Genomic DNA, 9276 nt, shown 5'->3' with positions numbered 1-9276 from the left:
CACAAAAAAATCACTTGAAGTATATTGAACAACTAAATGTAAGATCTAAAACAACAAAAATTTTGGATGAGAATATAGGAGAAACTCTTTGAGGCCTTGGGTTATGCAAATATCCTTTAGATATAATATTAAAAGTATGATATACAAAATAAAAAATTGAACTTCATCAAAATTCAAAACTTTTGTGCTTTGGGGACAGCATTAAGAAAACAAAGACAATTGTCATGCTGGAAGAAAATATTTGCATATAATATGCTCAATAAAGAAGTTGTATCTAGGATACAAAAATATTTTTACAATTCAATAATAATACAACTAACCCAATTAAAAATGGGCAAAAGATTAGAATAGACATTTCTTCAAAGGAGACAAAGGAATGGCTAATAACTGCACAAAAAGATTCTCAATGTCATTAAGCGATACCATCTTATAATTACCATGAATTACAATAAACATGTAATTGTTACATGATAACAAATGTTGATTAGAATGTAGAGAAACTGAAATACTTACTCATTGCTTGGGGAATGTAAAATGTCACAGCCACTTTGGAAAATAATTTAGCAGTTCCTCAAGATATTAAATACAGAGATACCATGACACGGCAATTCTACTCTAAGTATCTACAAGACAACTGAAAACATATGTCCACACAAAAACTTACACATGAATGTTCACAACAGAATTATACACAATGGTCAAAAAGTGGAAATAAGCAGGGTGGTGGTGCACTCCTGTAATCCCAGCTACTTGGGAGGCTGAGGCAGGAGGATCACAAGTTTGAGGCCAGCCTGGGCAACTTAGTGACACCCTGTCTCAAAACAATAAAATAAAATAAAATTTAAAAAGGCAGGGAATGCATCTTGGTAGTAAAGCATCCCTGGGTTCAATTCCCAGTACTTAAAAAAGTGAAAATAACCTAATTGTTTTAATTGGTGAATTGATAAACAAAATGTCCTATACTTTACAGTAGAATATTTCTCAACCATAAAAAGGAGTGAAGTTCTGATACATGCTATAACATGGATGAACTTCAAAAACATTATGCTAAGTGAAGGAAGCCAGACACAAAAGACCACATATTGTATGATTCCATTTAAATGAAATATCTATGAAAAGCAAATCTAGAGAGACAGAAAATACATCCATGGTTGTCTTAGGATGGAGCTGTAAATAGAGATCAATGTAAATAAGAATATAGCACCTTACTGATACAATGAAAATGTTCTAAAATTGGAGTATGGCAATGGTTGAATAATTTGGTAATTTTACTAGAAACAATTAGTTTTACACTTAAATGGGTGTACAAGTTATATCTCAATGTACTTTTTAAGAATCTGTCATTCAGACCTCCATTTGAATAATTCATAGCTGTTAGGTTAAAAGCAGCTGATTCCCCCCAATTTTAATTTTATTCACAAAGGTCCATGTGGTAATGCCTTGGTCTCCAGGGGCCCAATATTAGGAAGTGGTAGAAACTAGAGGTGAGGCATAGTAAGAGGTCTTCAGGTCATTTGAGGCGTGACCTTGACGGGAAAAGTGGTACCCTTCCAAAGCTGTTTCATTTCCCAGCAATGAGGTGAGTGGTTTTGCTCTTCCACATACTCTGGCCATGATGTACCACTACAGCCCAAACAACAGGGCCGACTGATCATGAATTGGAACCTCTGAAACTATGAGCCAAAATAAACCTTTCCTCGTTCTAAGTTGATTATTTCAGGTATTTGTTAAAATAACAGAAATCTGACTAGCATGCTGCTTAACATGAGCTTATTTAGTGATAATATAAGCTTTCTTTGTTTAATTTTAAGCTTAAAATAGGAAGAAAGTGTGATTGTTTTTCAAGAACCTAAGGCAAATTCAATCCCCAATCCTTACTTTCCTGAGGGCATTCAGTGATTGAGTTTTTGAGTAAATCTCTCATAAAATGGAAAGGGTTTGTTGCCTATCTAGACCTTTCAGAAATTATAGGAAAATGAGGCATATTTTAATTATTTTAACCTTTGGGATCATTTGACATATTAATTTAGACTGAACATTACTGAACATTAATGTTTCTGTATTTTATGGTTAGAAGCAATGCCTAAAGTGATAGGAGAGTTCAAACTTTTCAGAGGATGAAAATTAGGCCCATTGAGATTAATTTGAAACTAAAGCCAAGTGAAGTCTGTTTGCATTTTTATGTGAGGACTGTTTTCACAAATGGCTTTGTATAACTTGAAATTGGTATAATTCTGACAAAAGACAAAAGGTATTTCTATTTAATGATGAAAGTGATTCCAAAATGTGGTAATAGCATAACATAGCTTGTCTTTTCTATACCTGCCCATTTTGAAATTCATTATGCTCTTTCTCTATTTGAGGTATTTTTAAAGTTGCATATAGTTAAACTCACAATATTTTGTATTGCACTACCTCCAATTTGCATAGTTAAAATTCCCATAAAATGTGAACAGATTGGAATATATGAGGCATTGCTCTGTATCTCTCTACTCCTCTCCAGCACATTGGCTGTCTTTAGTTCTTGAGTACAACATGCTTCTTCCTGCCAAAGGACTTTTCCACGTGTTCCTACTTCCACCTCCAACTTCCTCCTCACCTAGGTAAATCATACCCATTCTTAGGGTGCCAGTCTTAGTATCGGGTCAGATTTCTTAGTCAGTGGTTCTCATAGAAGTATGCACCTTTCCTTCAGTGTTCCTATTTTATTTTTTAGTATTATTATTATTATTTTTTTTGAGAAGGAATCATATCATATTGCAAAGCCAGCCTCGAACTCCTGGTCTTAAGTTATCCTCCTGCCTCAGCCTCCCAAGAAGCTGAGACTTCACGTGCATGCCACCACACCCAGGCAGGGTTCCTATTTTAGTTTTAAATTTTGCAATCTTAATCACAGTGGTTTTATGATTAATATAAATTTTATGAGAAATTATCAAAGTGTCATTTTGTTCACCAAGGCATCTTTAGTACTAGCAAGGTTGCTGGCACATAGTAGATACTCAACAAAAATTTGTTGCTGTGAGGGGAATGGGAAAATAAACAAGGAGAGAAATGAATTACAGTAGATGGGGTAGAGAGAGAAGATGGGAGGGGAGGGGAGGGGGGATAGTAGAGGATAGGAAAGGTAGCAGAATACAACAGTCACTAATATGGCATTATGTATAAATGTGGATGTGTAACCGATGTGATTCTGCAATCTGNTTGGGATTTTGATTGGCATTGCATTAAACCTATAGAGAACTTTTGGTAATATCGCCATTTTGATGATGTTAGTTCTGCCTATCCATGAACAGGGTATATTTTTCCATCTTCTAAGATCTTCTACTTCTCTCTTTAGGGTTCTGTAGTTTTCATTGTATAAATCTTTCACCTCTTTTGCTAGGTTGATTCCCAAGTATTTTATTTTTTTTGAGGATATTGTGAATGGAGTGTGTTATCACTGAGCTACATCTCCAGCCCTTTAAATTTTTTTAAAAAAATTTTTGAGACGGGGTCTTGGAAAGTTTCAAAGGCTGGCCTCAAACTTGTGATCCTCCTGCCTTGGCCTCCTGAGTTACAAGCATGTGCCACCATACCCAGTTGGATCATGGGTTTTAAACTGAAGGGAGGGGCTCTCCATTATAATAGCTAATATTTATTGAGCATTTTATATGTGTACCAATCACTGTTTAAATGCTTTATTTGCATTATCTCATTTAACTCTCCCCCAAATTCTGTGAGATAGGCACAGTAATTATTTCCACTTTAGAGGTGGGAAGATTGAGGTAGGTCTTAATGTTAGCAAGAATAAATGCTTGGATTCAATTCCTGGCAGTCTTTTCACACTCTTTTATTAAATTTAAAATTTATTTTTTGTTCTAATTAGTTATACATGCATGTTCTTAATGATAAATCATCTAGCCCACCATCCTCATTTTCCAGATGGGGAAACTGAGGTCCAGAAGGGAAATGATTTTTCTAACATTTTAAGCCAATTTGGTGGCAAAGCCAGGAGTAGAGCCTAGGTATCTTGAATAATAATAATAGTAATAATAATAATAATAATAATAATATCTACAAATTATTATTTGTTATATAATTTATGTTCTGATTTTATCTTTAAAATGACATCTTTCTGCAAACTAAGATCAAAGATTCTTCAAGCCAGAAGTTTACTAAAATTTTTCAGTTGGACATCTAATAAAAAGAAGAATATTTAAAGTAAGAAGACGGAATGATCTCTAAGGAATCAAAATAAGAACTATTAGGAAAACATTTGCACACATCTATTAAGCAATAGCAAATGCTATAACCTGAGTGTCCACTTGGTGCCAGGACTTCACAAATGTGATCATCAATCTTCATGACCAAACTATGGGAGTGATAGTGTAATTATATTAGTATTTTAGGGGATGAAGACTCTGGATACACAAATATAAAATAAATTTGTCCCAAATCACACAGCTACTATGTGATGGATATAAGCTCACTCTGAATTCTGATTCCAAAGTAGGGGGAAGGGTAAAAGGCAAGACATTGACTATCGGGAATTGCATTTTGTGACATTGGTTCCTCCATAGCAATGGATAGATGTTTTGTCTTCTTAGGTGATTCTAGCCAGCAAATCAATTACTTTACGTGTGATTATTCACCTTAAATTGAGCACTGGGTGTTTTTCTATTTGAACTATTAAATTATACCTGTCTATTTCATCTGTGGGCTCCTAGAGAGAAAAGCATGTGCTTTATATTTAAATTCTTTGTTTTCCTAAGTATTTAGCACAACACATGACACAGAGCCAATCATTTATGTGTCTTAAAAAATTTGATAACCATATCTCCAATTACTTTTAAATAGAAAACTTTATTAAAACAGTCCATAATCACCCCTCCCCCAAATTAGGTCCATGAAAAGCTGAAATCCAAGCAGATCAAATGTCTTTAGACAAAGAACCTGCCATCTAGCTAGGCATAGTAGTGTATACCTAGAATCCCAGCTACTTAGGAGGCTAAGGTAGGAGGATCTCAAGTTCAAAGCCAGCCTCAACAACTTAGTGAGATCATTTCTCAAAATAAGGGCTGTGGATGTGGCTCAGTGGTTAAATGCCCTTGGGTTCAATCCCCAGTGGGCCCCTGCACAATGCAGCAGCAACAACAGTAGCAACAAAAACCATGCCATCTTCCCCTTAAAAGCTTCTGCTACCATCTTAGCTTTGACCATGGGAGAAAGGGAATTGAAACCACAAGGAAAGGAATGGGACCACTCACCCATCCCTACCCTACCATTAGTTTAGTTTAAGAAGAATCTAAGGTCATGTTCACTAGAATACACCTTGGAATCCTACATATTGTGAAGAATATGAGTTTGGGACCTCTACCACATAAAAAATTCCTAGAAATTGGGAGAAATAAAGCTTCAGAATCTTGGGAGGTTCTGATCATGAGAGCTTGAACTGCTCTGCCCCTCATTCTCTATCATCCTCCACCTTTCTATAGTGAAATTTAAAACCTTTTAACTCTTTAAAGTAATACATTGGGAGTTTGGTTTCAGTCTCAGGCACATGGTGAAGAGAAAAAAAGACAAGTTTGGTTTTGTTGTTGTTTATTTGCAGTAGTGTGGATTGAACCCAGGACCTTGTACACCCTAGGCAAGTGCTCTGCCACTGAGCTACATCCCCAGCCCTAGAGTGCATTTTAAATGAAGGACTTCTAAGTGACTGTGTTGAAATGATCTTCTGTGGATTGACAGTGTATAGTTTTGTTTTTAATTGCTCTTATTTTGCAAAATTCAAAGTTGATAACTCTATACAATCTGGAAATCACTGAATTAGAATAAATGTTACAGTAGTCCAGGCAAAAGGTCATGAAAACTTCAATTAAAGTGGTGCCAATGGAGATATAAATGCAGAACTGAGTGGCCAGTTGGATGTGAATATGGAAGAGGAAGGAGTTGCTGGCTTGGGTCGCTTGGGTGACTAATTGGATGGCAACAATATTGACTGAGCTAGAGCATACTCAGAGGGTAAAGGGATTATGAAATTATATTGAATAAATAAGCATGAAGATATTGCAGAATGTTCAACTGGACATAGCTAGCCTCTAACTGGAAATATAGATCGGGAACTTGGAGAGATTTGTGGAAAATTGCAGTGGTAGTTGAAGTGGTGGAAGTGGATGAGGTGTTGAAGTGAGAAGAGGACCACTCCCTTACACACATTTTTTCAGCTTCTTTGAGCAATGGAATTTAAAACCACGGAAGTGGTTGTTGGCTTATGTGTGCCACAATACCCCTGCTGTGGTTAGTCAGGGCTACAGGCTCTGGTTGGCAACTCAAATGTTCTGGGCACTGGAAAGTAAAGTACAACTTTTCTAGATATAGTAAATATCAAAATACTGAAATATTTGACAGTGGGATAGAGTTTGGAGAAGTCTTGATTGATTAAAGGTAACAGGAACCATGACTGAATGGTAAGCAAAATAATGTAGGAACTGTAGGGAATTATGGAAAATCTGACATTTTTGATACCAGGCAAATCAGCATTTATTACTTGTAATCAACAGCTTTTACAGTTTGAGAGGAGTGCGTCTCTGTAATATCCATCTGGAACACCAAAGAAGGACACCGTCTGTTTTAAGTCTTAGAAAATGGGACACACTAGAAAATGATTCTCCAATTTGAGGGGGAAAAGAATCCCCTACACAAAGCTCTAGCCCAGTGCTTCTCAAACTTTAACATGCACTCAAATCACTTAGGGATCTTGTTAAAGTTCAGATTCTGATTCAGCAGATTTGGCCTAAGATCTGGAATTTGGCATTCCTCACAACTTCCCAGATGATGGTAATACTGTTGCTCCTTTTCAAAGTGCTGAGTGTGTTTAAAACCTTCTATGCAATTTGACAATGAACAGTGCACTTGTCTCAAAAAATGTATTAATAATTTGCAATTCTTTTCTCTTTCCCTATGCTATGTTTGTTTTGAAATGTAATTTTACATGTTGAATTGAATGCATTTGAGTTTTTATTTTGCATATCTGTTTCTCATTTCACCCTTCAGAAATTCACTTTTATTGTGTTTTATAATATTATTGATCTGTGATGGATTGCAAGAAAAATTGGTCCCTTACCAGAGATAGTTTGAGAAACACTGCTCTAGACAATGAAGAACTTTTATTTGGGATATAAATTTAATTAGAAATGGTTTGATTTCTCTTACATATGATTCTAAAGCAGTATTTTAAACTTTTCTTTTTTATTTATTCCATAAACAATAACAAAACTCAGCTAGGTAACATATGACAGTTTCACCATACATTCAGTCACAAATATTTAAAACTTTTGCAACAAGAACAACAAATCCAGAGGTGTTACAAGAATAATTTACAAGAAAATCTATAAAACAGCAAGAAGCTCACAAATGTTCATTTTCTTTTGCACAAGATCACTACACTCTTTCACAACATGTTTTGTGTTACAAAATTTCCCAACAAAAGTGTATTTTTTTTCTTTGTATTGTGGTTTCTAAAACCAGAAACTTTGAAGTAAATATCCTTTTATTAGCACCTAGTGGTGCAGAAAAAGGAAAACTCTCACATACAGACACTTCACAGCACTTTTCTAAGAAAAATATACACTTACAAAATATGTTACAAATTGGCACACTTAAAAATATACAAGATTTTGTAGGCGTCTTAAGAGTGATCCTTAAGCTTTATACTTCAATTGACTCTACAGATTATTTATAAAGCTTAATTCTAAAAGAAAAAGGCAAATAATTTCCTAACATTTTAAAGTTGCAGTGTCATATGTCAAACAGAAACTTAGGTTACATTCATAAAAAGGGCCTCTAAATGCTTTTATTTTAAATTTTCTTAAATGCTTAAGGGGATTGGGGAAGAAGAAGAAATGGGAATAATCTTTTCTTTAGCACCATAAATCAGTAACTTACTAAAGAGGTGCATTCAGTTCTGTGGAAACTAAGGACTAGTACATTCAAAACTCTGTAGGCAGCAAACTCCAGTCAGTGCTACAGCTATCCCAGTAGAGCATCTTAAGGTTTCTACCCTCCTCACTGGGAGTGAAAAACAAAAGGCCTCTTCTAGTTTTCATTCAAGCCTTTCCTTTTGTGCTGTAAAACCAGGCATCTTTCTAAGAGGCAGAATTATTTAAATATCTCCTTTCTTTTCTTTGAGTAGGATGTCCTTCTGAGACTCAAAAACCTCTGAGCCTGTTGGATGGACAAACATCCTTTCCATCTCATATGGATGAGTGTTTCTTCAGTGTCTTTAGTGTTTATTTATCCAGATGCTTATTTTTAAAGCCTCATTCATATCTTAAACATTATATGAAGCCTCTCTCTTTTATACTGTCCTTCCCCAAAGTTTTACCTCTTAGGTACAATTCTCAAACCAAGAGTACATCTCAAGTATCATGTAGCTGCAATGGGATCTCTGCTTCATGACTGTAGCTACTGTTTAATGCTGAGTAAAAAATGTGCCTTAAAGGATAGCCTGAGTACTGTCATCAAAATAATCCCATGCTGGTTGAGGACCCTCAAACTGATGACAGTGTTTCCCAAGTTAAACATCACAACTAAAAACTTTTCTCCCTTACTTGGGTCTTTGAGAAACCTTTACAAAATCCCTGGCCTACATTGTGTTGACAAGATCCCTACTTGTTACTAAAATGTTTGATTTTTGGTACTAAACCTTCTAAACATAATTACAGGCTTAGTAAATTTTATGATTAAAAAAGAAACTACCTCACATCAGTTTGATTTTATAAAAAAGGACTTATTTCTGTAGTGATGGGCAGTCATTAAAAATCCCTAAATAAAAATGAAAACTCCTTAAATTAGATAATTTCTCAATAGTACAGGAGAAAACAAACATTTCTAGTTCTAGCAGTAGATAGGACTAGCTAGTGTTCCATTTGCGTCTTCAGTGCAGAAAGTTAGCTCTCTTCATTTCTTGGATTCTGAGAGCATTTGTAAATTGAAGATGTGGTGGATCTGCCTTATGCTGGTTCAGCTTGGTAAGAGTGAGCTTGACTAAGAGGTTCTTGGATATGGTTTTTCTTCTCTAGGCAGTAAACCCTAATTCAAACCCACTAAAATGGAAATTCACTAGAACTGCAGGACCTCACATAACAGAACTTAGGATGCTAGTTAGAGTTCTTTACAGCTTTTGAAGCATCCTTATGCTTCTCTCTTACATACATGCGTGCACATGTGCACACATGCATGCACGCGCACACACACACACACATACACACACACACACTTACCCCCCCTCCCTCACCC

This window comes from Marmota marmota, unplaced genomic scaffold, assembly GCF_001458135.2.
Source record: "Marmota marmota marmota unplaced genomic scaffold, marMar, whole genome shotgun sequence".
Lineage (NCBI taxonomy): Eukaryota > Metazoa > Chordata > Mammalia > Rodentia > Sciuridae > Marmota > Marmota marmota.
The sequence above is the reverse complement of the archived record's forward strand: the minus strand, read 5'-3'. Positions refer to the sequence as shown.